The sequence below is a fragment of the Peromyscus leucopus genome, chromosome 6 (assembly GCF_004664715.2).
Source record: "Peromyscus leucopus breed LL Stock chromosome 6, UCI_PerLeu_2.1, whole genome shotgun sequence".
Classification (NCBI taxonomy): Eukaryota; Metazoa; Chordata; class Mammalia; order Rodentia; family Cricetidae; genus Peromyscus; species Peromyscus leucopus.
The window spans coordinates 90,090,391-90,105,058 of NC_051068.1; the positions used below are offsets into that span (position 1 = coordinate 90,090,391).

At 44.2% G+C, this 14,668-nt stretch overlaps 1 protein-coding gene across 3 annotated transcripts in view; it reads right to left on the reverse strand.

The window, feature by feature from the left end:
- Cdc14a (cell division cycle 14A) overlaps nucleotides 1–14,668 on the reverse strand; it is a 175,361-nt gene that overhangs the window by 91,893 nt on the left and 68,800 nt on the right. The gene's annotated exons all lie outside the window — the stretch shown is intronic.

The following is a 14,668-nucleotide window of genomic DNA, read 5'->3' on the forward strand; positions in this document are numbered from 1 at the left end:
CCTGAGGCTTCAGTATCCAATAGCATAACGTGAAAACAGTGACTTACCACAGCTGAACAGAAATGTCTCTTAAGCCCTCACACTTCTGTGTTAGCCCGTGCGAACAGGAAGGCCTAACCAGACTTCCACGGGGGCTTTCTTGATTCTGTTCGTGTTGTTTTTAAACGCCACCTACATTCACTGGTCCAAACAAAACAGTTCCCTTTCCAGCCACCTCGAAAAGGTCTGAGATCTGAGGTGGCCTACTGCTTTAGAGGAATGTAGATTCCTTTGCACACACCCGTCTCTTTAGAATAAGAGGGTTTTATTCTGAAGCTAGCATCTTAGCAACCCCTTGACCAGTGATCGGAGAATGTCTACAAACTCATTCTTCCATGTAGTACTATTTGGTATGTAAGGTAAGTACAGGATTACCAGGAAGGGGACTCAGTTAAATTTAAACAAAGTTAACCAAAATATAAAAACATAATTTGTAATACCTTGATGAGTGCTTTCTAATGGGTGAGGGGGTGTGGCAATGTGAGTGTGCTTGCCTGGCACCAATAAGCTCCCTGGCCGCCCCCACCATGCTCAGATTTGTGTAAGTATAGATAATATCCTAAGATACAGCAGTAATTGACAATGACATGTCTATCTGTGGTTGTTACTGCGACAGCCACACCATTGGCTCTACTCTACCTTCCAACATTTGCAACTGAATCTAACCTCAGCAACTAGGAGAGTGAAAACAAAAACACAATGTTGTTCTCAACCAGATTCACTGACTCTGAATTCTCTCTGGTAAATCTAGGCTTAGAGCTGCTGCTTTGAGTGTTTCAAGTTCTAAAATATAAAATAAAATAAGACGAAGGGCTGGGGAGACAGCCCAGGTGAGAAGGTGCTTGCCTTGTGAATTTGAGGACCTGGACTGGCCTCCTAGAACCCATTTTTTTTTAAAGCCTGGTGTGGTATGGTGGTGTACTTTTATCCCAGCACTAGGGAGACAGAAATGGGCACCAGGAGAGCTGGAGTCCTCGGGGACTGCTAACCAGCTAGCCCCGCCTCCCGCATCTCAGGCCAGTGAGAGTCTCTGTCTCAAAAAAAAGTGACTAGTCCCTGGGGAAGGACACCCATGGCTGTCCTCTGGCCTCCACACACATGCTCACACACAAGCAGTAACTCACACATGCAGAGAAAGAAAGAGAGACTTGGAGGTCCTTATACCCCAAGACTATCTCTACCCCTAGACACACTGGAACGAGGACATAAACATGAGGTACTGGAGGAGACGCCTGGCCCAGGCTGCCTGAACGTCTGCAAGAGAGTGTTGAGATTCTCATGACATCTCTTGTCCTTTCACGGCCCCACCTACTACAGATGACTGGCAAGCAAGCTCTGGTGACTTGGTGAGAAGAAAGTTACCATGCCATGCACAGGGTTGGTACACAATGCTATCATTGCAGGCTAAAAAAAAAAAAAAAAAAAAAAAAAAAAAAAAAAAAAAAAAAAAAAAAAAAAAAAAAAAAAAAAAGGTTTTCAAACTGAAAGAGAACAAGGAAAGCAAATATCAAGTCTATCCCCCAGCCCGGGACAGATGTCAAGCCTTGAGAGCCTACTGTGCCAGCTAAGTGGCTTAGATGCATTAGTGCAGTCTCATGACTGCTAGCTAACAGAACAGGATCCCAAGTCCTGTCGCCAGACTGTTCAAGAGAGGAGGGGCTGATTAGGGGCATCTGGCTCAGACACCGTTGAAGGACAGTAAACAGGGAAGTGATGGCCAAAGTGAACACACACACACACACACACACACACACATACACACACATACACATACACACATACATACACACATACATACACACACACACACATACACACATACATACACACACACACACACACATACACACACAACACACATACATACACACATACATACACACACACACACACACAACACACATACATACACACATACATACACACATACACACACACACACACACACACACACACACACACGCGCGCGCGCGCCAGTGAAGGTAGGACACATACATCTACCATGTCCCGTCAACTCTCTTTAAAGGTTTCCTTTCTCCAAAATGAAGCAAGACACGGGGTGGTGGGGTGGGGGTGGTCTTTAAACTAGAAATCAGATAGATAAATAGGAAATGAATTAGAAAACCAAGAAAAATGAATGCTAAGTAATTGATGGAAAAATCCTTGGAGGGCTGGAGAGGTGGCCACACTGGGTCCTTCTAGAGGTGAGATTGACTCGAAGGAGATTTTAACGTTCACTGAAGACGTTGAAAGGTCTGACCCCACAGGAGCAATGTTACTTCCCATTAATGAAACCAAGCTGCCCCGTGGATACTCATCAACCCCTCAGAACAGTGAAACAGTAAGAGCTGTTTGCAAATAGAACAGGTGCCTAGTGAGACCCGCAGACCGGAGTTGGAAAAGCCCATGCCAAGAATGACTTTTAGCTGTGTTATAAAACAAAAAAAGACTTCGGGAGTTTGGAAAGCACCCGGGCTCTGCTCAAAAGTCCCTTCCTGCTCCGAAGTCCATTACTCAGGGCTTTGGATTCTCTCTTTTCTTTCCATATCACCCTCCTTGCCAACAAAATTTAAATATTTTCAGGTCTCCATCATCTTTTAAAAAGAGCCAGGCATCCAAAACTTGCTTGGTTCCATATGGTCCTTCAGCTACCACTTGATCTCTTAAAAATAAGATCACTAAATACTGTCTTTATCTTTCCAGTGGTTTCTAGTGTGAGCATAGTACAATCCCCTTGCCATTCAGTCCAGAACGTTCTTACCACACCCAAAAGAAACTATCCGTCCGCAATCACTCCTCCTCTCCCAGGCCCTTGGCAACCACTCATCTGCCTCGTGTCTCTGGATTTACTTGCTTCCTCAAAATCCACAGAACATTCTGTAAGCATCATCTCACCAAGAAGTCACCCTCTCCTTTAAATACTCTCTTCTCAGGATCCCCAAGTGTTCATTTTACTCTCTACCATTAATCCCCAACCCCCCTTGCAAAGTTATCCTCTGAAGGGAGACCTCAGCAATGCCAGTCCAGGCCCCAGTTCTTGTCACTGCAGACCCTCTGTCCAGACTTTAAACGTGCATCAGTATTACCTGGGTGGCTCCTCAAAAACAGGCAGATAGGCCACGTGGAGTTTCTGAGACAGGGCCTGAGGCCCTGCATTTCTAAAGCTCTCAGCTGGTGCTGATACTGTAGGTGGAGGGGACACCAATCCTACTCAAAGTCATCTACAGAAATTACGTCTACGCAGTGGCCCTCAATCCATCGCTCTAGCACAACATCTAGGAACTCCAAAACAGTACAGCAGTCAGGTGCCGTGGCATGGGCCTGTAATCCCAGTACCTGGGAGCTGAGGCTGAAGGTTTTCTGTGAGTTTGTGGCCCGCTTAGACAAAACAGTAAGATCTTGTCTCAAAAAAACAACAACAACAACTCTGCCTAAAAAATTTTTGTAAATAACATAACCATCTTTCCATTTAGGTGCCTCAAATTCACTATGTAAGAAAAAAAAAAATCCTCCAGGCTGGGGATATAACACTGTTGGTAGAATTCTTGCCTGAAATGCACGAGCCCTGGATCGGATCCCAAGCACTTAATAAAGTTGTGCATGGCAGGGAACACCTGAAATTCAAGGTCATCCTTAGCTACAGAATGAGCACAGTGAGTTCAAGGATAGCTTCAGCTTAAACAGAGGGAGGGAGGAGGGAGGGAGGAAGGGAGGGAGGGAATCTTGAATCTTTCTCCTACACCAAAATCACTAGCAATAATTATCTAGCCTTCTGGCATCCTAGGTTAAAAAAAATACACCTCCCACCTCCCATCCATCCCTCATCCCTCATCCCTCATTTCCACTTGTGTCCTGTTTTTCCCTCTTGCGTAGCTTGCGCCTTCCAATCACGTGACAGTGACCATTTCCAGCCATTCTTACCGGTTTTCTTCTCTGAAGCTGGGGTGTTTCTTAAAAGCACATCTCCCACCTGACTGCCTAACTGTCCTCAGGGTAAAGTTGAAATCCTCAACAGGACTGTAGCCCCTTGGTGGATGGACTCACCTGCATCTCAGCTTCCTTCCTCCTGGTCCACTCACGGTGTGCCCAGCCACAGCTGCCTTCTCTGGGCAGTTCACATCTGGCCACGGGTGGCCTCCCCAGAACCTCTCTCTGCCTTTGCTGCTGTCTGTGCCTCTTCTTCCTCTACTTCGGGTGTCTCCGGATACCTTCTGACCTCAGCTCAAAGATCATGGCTCTCAGGGAGGTCTCCAACCCTACCCTTGGGCTAGATCTGGTTTCTAGACTTCCATACCTTACACTTGGATGTAATTACAACATAAAATTCTGTCCTGGACTGCTCATTTTGACTTTTGATTCTCAGCATCTGTATCTATAATAGTATTGAATTTTTGGTTTGTTTGTTTGGTTGGTTGGTTGGTTGGTTGGTTTGGTTTGGTTTGGTTTGGTTTGGTTTGGTTTGGTTTTTCGAGACAGGGTTTTTTTTTTCTGTGTAGTTTTGGTGCCTGTCCTGGATCTCTCTCTGTAGACCAGACTGGCCTCGAACTCACAGAGATCTGCCTGGCTCTGCCTCCCGAGTGCTGGGATTCAAGGCGTGTGCCCCTGCCGCCCGGCCTGGATCTATACGTTTATTGTTCATCAGTGTCACCTTGGCAACTGGTACAAAATAGATAATAAATAAATGTCTCTAATTACCTGCTTGAATTAAACAAAGAAGCTTGGGAGCTCATCAAGAAAATGATCTATAATCTTTTAAGATTCCTGTTGTTAACTCAAGTAGCCTAAAGCCTCGTTTCTCAGTAGCAAGAACAATTTTCTTTGTGTCAATTTCAAATCCTTGCTGCCTGTTTATGGCCATTGTCTTCTGTCTCCTCTAACAATGATTAGTGATTGACACAACCAAAAGCAGCGATGTTCCAGGTAGTTTTCTCTTCCTTCGTCACATGTGCTAAAACAGGTGTGCTTTAGAGAAGTCTGAGGCGCTCAGTCAAGGTGAGAAGATGCAGAAGTACTTCAACTCTTGCAGTTACAGGCCCCAGCCTTTTGCTTAACTCCTGGTTTGTTTCCTCATTCATTTGTTAATGCATGTGTTCATTTATTCTTATTCACATTCATTGAACCAAATATTTACTGAGGGAAATAAGAGGACGTGTTGTTTTACCTCACAAAGGAGGGGGAAACGCACACACCCCTGGCTACCTAGAAAAACTCCAGCCCTAAGCCGTCTCTGTCATGATAGTCTGACCACATCTTTACTCTGCTAACCTGGTGAGCACAAAGCTGCTCTTTACTCAGGAGGTAAGATAAAACCTAAAGACCCCCAAATTTCTAACTGCTGGGCCCCCTGTCTGCCGCTGAAAACAGTCATGTGTCTCTAGCCTTCAAAAAAGAAGACTAGTGTCACTGCCAACCTTGGAGGAGATACATCCAAACACAAAGTTAGCTCTGCCTCGCGCTTCAGCATCATCTACACTTCACCCATCCTGGCAATTCTTTCTACAAGTGACCTCTGGCTAAATAGTCACTTGAGCCACAGAGCTGCTACTGGGTGATTATCAAAGTCCACACTGATCTTGGGAGCATCAATACAGATTTGTTAAACAAAACAAAACAAACAAACAAAATGAACCAGATGAATGACATCTGAATACAACGAACAGCTGAGACTGTTTTAACCTGCGGTTTTCTTTTCAGTATTTAGTTTGCAGGAAAGCAGAAAATAATAATAATAATAATAATAATAACAATAACAATAATAATATTACACTAAAGGAGACTAGCCTCACTATCCACAATTAGGTAAGTAGACAAAAGGGCCTGATTCTCTCCGGTCCCAGACATGTCTTATATAGGCTCCTAAGAGTTGATTGTAAAATAGTCGAAATCTTGAAAGCCTAGATCTGTTGTAAATAACTGCACTCACACAAGCATGGGCAAACACTCTGTAAAGCTAGTTGGCCAACACACCACCTCTTGTAACCTAAGAATTTAAGAAACCACTCAGAGTGAAGCAACCGTGTAAGGTCAATGAGGTTAGACACTGAGTCCTAAGAAAGCATGTCTGGGGACAACGTTGTTCCAAGTGAAGAATGGAGACAAGGCATCCAGTGTGGGGACTCCACTAAAGGATAAAAGGGGCCACTGGCAAACGGACGAACAAACACTAACAGATGCCTCTCGTCTACGCGTGCTTTGAGCCCATGATTCTCTGCAAAGGCTCTGTATATTACGTAGTTAGGAACTGTGGAAATATTTGGAAAGGAGTAGGTTGGACATGATCTCAAGGGTCCTCTAAGAACAACTCTAGCCGGGCGTTGGTGGCGCACACCTTTAATCCCAGCACTCGGGAGGCAGAGCCAGGTGGATCTCTGTGAGTTCAAGGCCAGCCTGGGCTACCAAGTGAGTTCCAGGAAAGGCGCAAAGCTACACAGAGAAACCCTGTCTTGAAAAACCAAAAAAAAAAAAAAAAAAAAAAAAAAAAGAACTTCTCTAAGCACTTCTCAGTCACAAAACTGTGAGCTTCCTAAAAACAGAAAGAATGTCCTTTGTCTGTATGCCCAGAGAATAGTGTGCAGAGTTACACACACAGCTATGTTAAACATGTTGTTGAGCAAACGAATGAATAAATCATGAGTGCACTAAGAGTTCACTCAAATTTTTGAACCCCTCTAGTTGCTGGAAACCACTGATCTTTCAAAGATATATATATAATTTCTCAAAACAGCATAATATACCCTATATTATTACTATCCAATAGAAATATAGTGACAGTCACAAAATAGAAGCAAATATATTACAAGGTAGTTATATTTTCCCTTCTTTCAAAAAAAAAGCATTTTTAATTCGGTGTGTTCACATGTGAGTGTATCTCTTGCACGGGTGTGCACACGTGCCATAGTGCACACATGGAAGTCAGAGGACAACTTTCAAGAGCTGGTGCTCTCCTTTCACCACGTGGGTCTCCAGGGATCTAACAGGTCACCAGGTTTAGCAGCAAATGCCTTCACGCCCGGAGCCACCTCACGGGCCCACCCCTTTGATCCAACTGCGATCTATCTCAACTTGGACTTCACAGATTTCCAGTGTTCAGCAGCACATACCAGACGGTACCGCCCTAGCCTTGAGAAGCAGACACTGCTGGGTCTATAGTGTATGATATGACCCTGTATTATATAATCCCCGAGAACTAGACACTGTTGCGTCTACCTCACATGAGGCTTCAATACCATATTACCTCTGAGAACTTTCAACCTCTGATCGAGTTGATTGCATCTGAGTGAGAACTGCAGAGAAAGACAGAGTGGGCTGCTTGTATCTTTCAGACCAACAAGATAGAAATAATTTTGTGGAGACAACGAAGCTGCCCCCCAAAGAGCAAAGACAAACGGCCTTATGGGGGCGGGGGGTCCAAAGCTGTGTCTGACCTTTACCGAAGTAAAAGGTGAAATAGGGTCTTCTCCTACTTTTCAGACTTAACATCCTACTTCAGACAAATCACTTGACTCATCTAAAGAAACAGAAATGCATGGAACTTGGTTCTAATTCATGGCTGCAAAGGTCACAGAAAATCAGCAAGACAGAACCTGAACAGAGCTAACTATAGCACCAGGAAGACAGACACGGAGCTTTGCTCTACGTCTCTGATCAACTTTTGACCGACACCCACTTAACAATACAATTTTCGCCGGGCGTGTGGCGGACGCCTTTAATCCCAGCACTTGGGAGCAGAGGCAGGTGGATCTTTTGTGAGATTCGAGCCAGCCTGGGCTACCAGTAAGCTCCAGGAAAGGCGCAAAGCTACACAGAGAAAACCCTGTCTCGAAAAAAACCAAAAAAAAAAAAAAAAAAAAAAAAAAAAAAAAAAAAAAAAAAAAACATACAATTTTTCCATGCATGTGTGCATCTCTGTATGTGTGTGTGTGTGTGTGTGTGTGTGTGTGTCTGTGTGTGTGTGCAGTGTGTGTGTATACGTGTGTGTACATGTTTGGTGGCCGGATATCAGTTTTGGGGGTCTCTCATTATTGCTCTCTAACTTATTTTATTGTTAATTTTTATTTAATTTTTATGTGTAGGAATATTTTGCCTGCATGTGTGTGCACACCATGCATGCCCGGTGCCCTCAGAAGTCAGAAGAGGGCTTTTGGGTCTCTAGAACTGGAGTTATGGATGGCTGTGAGCACGAGGAAGCTGGGAATTGAACCCGGGTCCTCGGCAAGTGCTGTTAACTGCTGGGCCATCACTCCAGCTCCCTACAACTAATTTTTTAGTGATTGATTTGTTCTATTTTATGAGTGTTTTGCTTGCAAGTATTTCTGTGCGTGTGTGTGCCTGACGCCCACAGAGGTCAGAAGAGAGCATTGGGTATCGTGGAACTGGGATTATGGATGGATGTGAACCACCATGTGCGTGAGTGCTGGGAATCAAACCCAGGTCCTCTGCAAGAACTACAAACGCTCTTAACCACTGAGCCTACTCGCCAGCCCCACAACTTATTTTCTGGGGCAGCATCTATCGCTAAACCTAGATTTGCCGATGCTGACTGACTGCTCTGGAATCCACCCATCTCCACCCTCCACTCCTGCTCCCTCAGTACTGGGGTTATAAACACAACACACACACACACACACACACGGGTTCTGGGAATCGTAACTCTGGTCCTCATCCTTGCACAATAAATTCTTTGCCACTGAGCCATCTCACCAGCCCACAGCTTTTCCTTAAAAATAAAAAGAACGGGAAACTGTCATAAAGGTAAGTGGTTGCAGTCCTCTCCCATCCCATCTTATCAGCTGAGGCTGCTAGACACAGAGAGAACACAAAAGTTTGGCACTGGCCCCACTACAGAAGGTATCAGTAATCTGGAGCCACAAAAGTAGGAACAATACAAAAAAAATAGTCTGAACCAAATTTCACAACACAAATCACTGTCATATGATTTTTTTTTTTTTATGATTTAAGAGAGAGAGAGATAGAACTCACCTCCCTGTGCATTTAAGGGGTCACAAAGCCCTTTCTGGCCTCAGATTCTGTAGGTGGTGTTCAACTGCCATTTTATTAAGAAGAAAAACCTGGTAAGAATCTACTTTTCATGGCTGCCCAAGCTCCAGAAAACACAGCACAGCCGTTCAGGACAGACTAAGCAGGCTGGACGGGAGAAGTCAGATGTTCCCAAACCTCACTGGATTCTTCTCCAATGCTAAGCACCAAAATCAACAGTTTACGAAAGCTCCATGAAGTCCTTGGACAGACCCCAAAGACCACCAAGAAGCAGTAGAGAATCAGAAGAACATTCTAGCCAAGTGTAGCAGCATGAGCTTTTCATCTCAGCCCTCTTGAAGCAGAGGCGAGAGGATATCTGTGAGTTCGAGGCCAGCCTGGTCTACAGAGCTAGTTCCAGGACAGCCAGAGCTAAATTGTCTCAAAAACAAGCAATAAACAAACATCAAAAACATCACAAAACACATTTTTGTTTCCACATTTTGGAAACTCAGGAGAAAAAATATATATGTGGTAAGGAGCTGTTACCCTGTCAAGTAAAAAGTTATTTACTAAACAAACCTTGACAAAAATCGTAATGCCATAGTAGAGCTAGCAGGTCTCTGGTATGTTTAACGTGAACAGATATGTTTTATAATCACATCCAACATCTACCGACCTATGTTTACTTTGCTTTAGAGGAAGGTATCCTTGTGCCAAGTTCTAAGTGGCTGACCCTTTTGAGCCTTTGTTAAAAGAACTGCAGGTTCTGGCATGCCCAGAAGATCTACAATAATTGCTTTGGAGATTTCCCATTAAGGTGCAGCCTCATAGCTCAGCAACCAAGTCATCACTAAGGGTCATCCACAAACACAACAAATACCTCCCTTAACACAAACACTAGGAGTCCATTTGCAAAGTAAGTGTCATTAAAGGATTGTCAGTGGGAGGTTTGTGAGTCCTGGTAAGGAAGACTGGTCTCAGGCTGCTCTGGGAGAAAGCTTGGATAAGATATTCCTGTTCATATTGTATGAAAATGTCACTATTTGAAAAGCCACTTTGATTTCCCAGACTCTCAGGAAACAGCACAAAAACAGTTCTACAAACCATAGCCAATTATTCTGATCCCAAGAGATCATTTTGTTCCACCGAGATGTGGATCAGGAAAGCTGCCTTAGAATGTTCCAGAAGAGTAGCTCTGCCTCATGTTAATCAGGAGGGAAACTGTACTTTGGAAAATGGTGGGTTAAACAAATTGCTTCGTTATTCAACGTCAATCAAATCTTTTATATAGGAATATGCTTTACAAATTCCCAAGAGAGAAAGTGCTAAACTTGGATCATTTCACTTGGGCATCATTCCACGTACCATCGGAGAGAGTTTCTCTTTAAGTGGCCACAAGTTCACACATTAGGGGTCACACAGAAACGTTCAAAAGCCAATACCCAGATCCCAATTGGGGCCAATTGCATCAGAACTTCCGGTAGTGGAACCGGGGTGTCGATAACTTCTTAAAGCTTCTGAAGTACAGACAAGTTGGAGTAAACGTGACTGGAAAACACTGACCCACAGCTAGAGACTCGAGCCTCTTCTGCAAGCTTGCAGGTGGGGGCTTGGGGCAGGAGGGGGAGGGGAGGCCAGGAGGGGGAATGGGGAGGGGAGCCATGGCATACAAATTGTATTTCTGGACCTACCCAGAAAAGAACTCTCAAAAACAAAACACACCAACAGCCAGAGGCAGGCTGTCGGACTCCCTACCTCCACCTCACCTAGCCATCTTTTCCATGTCAGGTTTCTTGGATATGTCTTTAAAACTAAGTCCCTGGGGGCTGGAGAGATGGCTCAGCGGCTAAGAGCACCGACTGCTCTTCCAGAGAACCTGGGTTTACTTCCCAGCACCCGCATGGCAGCTCACAACTGTCTGTAACTCCAGTTCCAGGGCACCTGACACCCTCACACAGACATACATGCAAGCAAAACACCAATGTACATAAAATAAAAATAAATACATTATTAAAAAAAAAAAAAAAAACTAAGCCCCTGGGCCAGGCAGTGAGGCAGAGGTAAGCTGATCTCTGAATTCAAGGCCAGCCGGTCTACAAAGCAAGTTCCAGGATAGCAAGGACTAAACAGAGAAACCCTGTCTTGAAAAAACAAAATAAATAAATAAACAAACAAACTAAGTCCCTGGGTCTTTTTTTTTCTGAGTGATTTTATTCCCCTTAATTTTTCTTTCCTTCTTTCTTTCTTTGGTTAGTTGGTTGGTTGGTTGATTTGACTTTTCAAGACAGGGTTTCTCTGTGTAGCCCTGGCTCTCCTGGAACTCAAATAGACTTTGGCACATTTAGGAATCATCACCAGCTAACAAAAATAAAAAATAAAATAAAAGGCCTTATCAAGCTGATTTTAAAAAAATCCAAAGACCCAAGGAAGCCGCTCAGCTGGTCAAGTGCTCACCTTGTAGACATGAAGACCTGCATCTGAGCATCAGGATCCACATTAAAAATGCCAGATACAATGCTATATGCAGGCTTGGGGTTCTTGTGTTTGTTTTTTGGCTGCTAGTGGTGGTGCTGTTTTAGAATGGTTTGGGTGAGACTTTGAAGTTTTTTTCTATTCATGATCTTTCTTTTGTTATTGAAAAGAAAATTTTCATACACTATATTCTGATTATGGCTTCTCCTCTCCACTGCCTCCCAGATATGCTTATAATCACAGTACTGGGGAGACAGAGAGAGGTGGATTCCTGGGGCTCATCAGCCAGCACATTTAGCCTGCTTGATATGTTTTGGGTGACGGAGAAACCCTGTCTCAAAGAAATGATGACAGCACCTGATGAATGACACTCCACTTGTGTGCACCTGCACACATATGAATACAAACACACACACACACACACACACACAGAGCACATGCACATGCATGTGCGCACACACACATAAATCTCAAAGAAGAGTACGCAATTTAGTCAATATTTCATGTTTTGTAAACTTGGAGTTTTCACAGTTGCTATTTTATGAAGTCTCTAAAAGTGCAGATTTGAAAAACCACTAACATTGGCTAACCACAAAAACAATTCACTAAGGGCGGGTCTTGTGAGTCTTTAGACAAGAAGCAAATCATCTGACTTTATCAAATGCTTGACCGAGAGCGTAGACTCAGCTTGAGGCATTCTGAAACGGAGAAGCCGCAACAAGACTCACCCAGGCTTGCCAAGTCAAACTCCGCTGGCTCTGCCCCCAGAACTGAAGGTCCCTTGTTCCCGAGAAGGCCAGCTGCCAAGCCAGCCCTGAGGACACACAGACTCAAAGAACTAAAATATCCTTTCCTCTAGTTTTCGGCCACACTCGCTCTCGATAAACACATTGGCCATTCTTAGAACAAGTGAAAGAACGATTTTTGACACAAATACCTTAGCATTCAGGAGAGCACCCTAAGAATGATTCTGAACAGGAAAGCAACCAGTGACACTTCTGAAGAGGCACAGTACACCAGAGATGACCAACAAACACCAAAGTCAGATTATACTCGAGTCGGGCAAGAAGTGGTAATGACGCGCAGGTCGTTCTTCTGAATTTGTCTCATTTTCAGTGACTTTGTGTAAGTTCCCATGTCTGTGTGTTCCTGTGTGAGTGCGCTGTGGGCGTGTGTGTGTGTGTGTGTGTGTGTGTGTGTGTGTGTGTGTGTGTGTGTGCGCGCGCGCATGAAGGTGCATGCTCAACCCGTTTCCAGGGGCTGTCCATCTTAAGTTGAAGCAGGGTCTCTCACTGAGGTAGGGCTCACCGAGTAGGCTAAGCTGGCTAGGTACTCAACCGCCTCTGCCTCCCTAGTGCTAGGACTGTGAATCTGTGCCACCAGAGCTGGCTTTTTCATGCAAGTTGGGGACCAAACTCCATTCCTCAATGCTTATACTGCAAGCACTTTAACAACTGAGCTATCTGGCCCAGCCCTTCAGGGAAATGTCAATCAGGTCTGCAAATTGCTATAGTTATAAAGTTGAACTATAACTTCAAATAGAAAAACAGATCAGTTATTTTATTTTAATAATGTCCTGATGCCAAATACTGCTAACCTCATATGTTTTAGTACTCTACCAAACACAGCATAATTTTTGAAAACCTGTGACATATGAATTTAAAAGTACCTAAAAATCAAGCCCTGGGCTCTTGGGCCCCAGTTTCCCCCCATCAAATCTTTGTCCTCAGTCCTCCCACATGAACTCTAATAGGACATTAGCGTTATTTCCCATAGCGATTCACTCATATAAGCTATATTGAGTTGCTCCAAAGCTGGTAACCAGTCTTCACTGTCTTTAGATCCTTAAGACTCCCACAGTGGTTGGCATGGGAAAAAGCAATACATTAATATATTGTTTTCTCTTGGGACACAAATAGGAAAACATGTCAACCTCCATTCTCAAGAGACGTCATGCTGGCAAACAAATAAGTATAAGACGTTTGAGTTCATGGTGTGTGCACCACTGTGATGCATAGAATATACTAGAGAACAACAGACAAGAGGCCTGTCAACCTTCTGGAGGGAATAAAAGGCTTCACAGAACTGCCTGCTCAAGTAAATGTTGGCTAAATGAATGAGTTTTGAGGAAGAGCATTATTTAAATGCACAGTAGCAATAAAACTCTTTTATTAGGAACAGTGAGATGTTCAAACAGTAGTGATGGTTTGAATGAGAAATAGCCTCTATAGGCTTGGGCATTTGGAATACTTAGTCCCTGGCTGGTGGTGCTGTTTGGACAGCTTTAGGTGGTGTAGTTAGCTGGAGGAAGCATGCATGCCCTGGGATGAGCTCTGATGTTTAAAAGCCACTGGCCATGCCCATTCGGCAGTCTCTGCCTGTGCTTGATGTTTAAGATGTGAGCCCTCTGCTCTCCTGGCTGCATTGTCTGCTGCCTGCTGCCTGCCATCACGGACTGCTATCCCTCTAGGACCGTGAGGCCAAATCAGCCCTTCCTTCTCTAAGTCACCGTTATCATGGTGTTTTATCACAGTAGTAGAAAATCACTAATATGTATAGGAACTCGGACATTTCAGAGAAGAGCACAGGCAAATATGACAACCACAACTCCCACAAGCTATCAAAATTGTCTTTTTTAGAAAAAAATACAAGTAATAAAAAAGTACATTTAAATGGATAACTGGGGGTTTGGGAGAGGGGGGCACAGATGGAAAGCTGGCTCAGCATTTTATAGCACATAGTGCTCTAGAGAGGACCTAAGTTCAATTTCCAACTCCCATATCAAATGGTTCACAACCATCTGTATCTCCAGCCCCCAGGGCATCCAATGCCCTGGCCGCCACTAGCACTGGCACTGGCACTCATGTGTACACTATGCACATACCTACACACACTACGCACATGCCCACATACACTGTGCACATACCCACATACACTATGCACATACCCACACACACTGTGCACATACCCACACACACTATGCACATACCCACACACACTGTGCACATACCCACACACACTATGCACATACCCACACACACTATGCACATACCCACACACACTGTGCACATACCCACACACACTGTGCACATACCCACACACACTACACACATACCCACACACACTACGCACACACCCCCACACACGTAATTTTTAAAAAGAAATCTTTAAATGGATA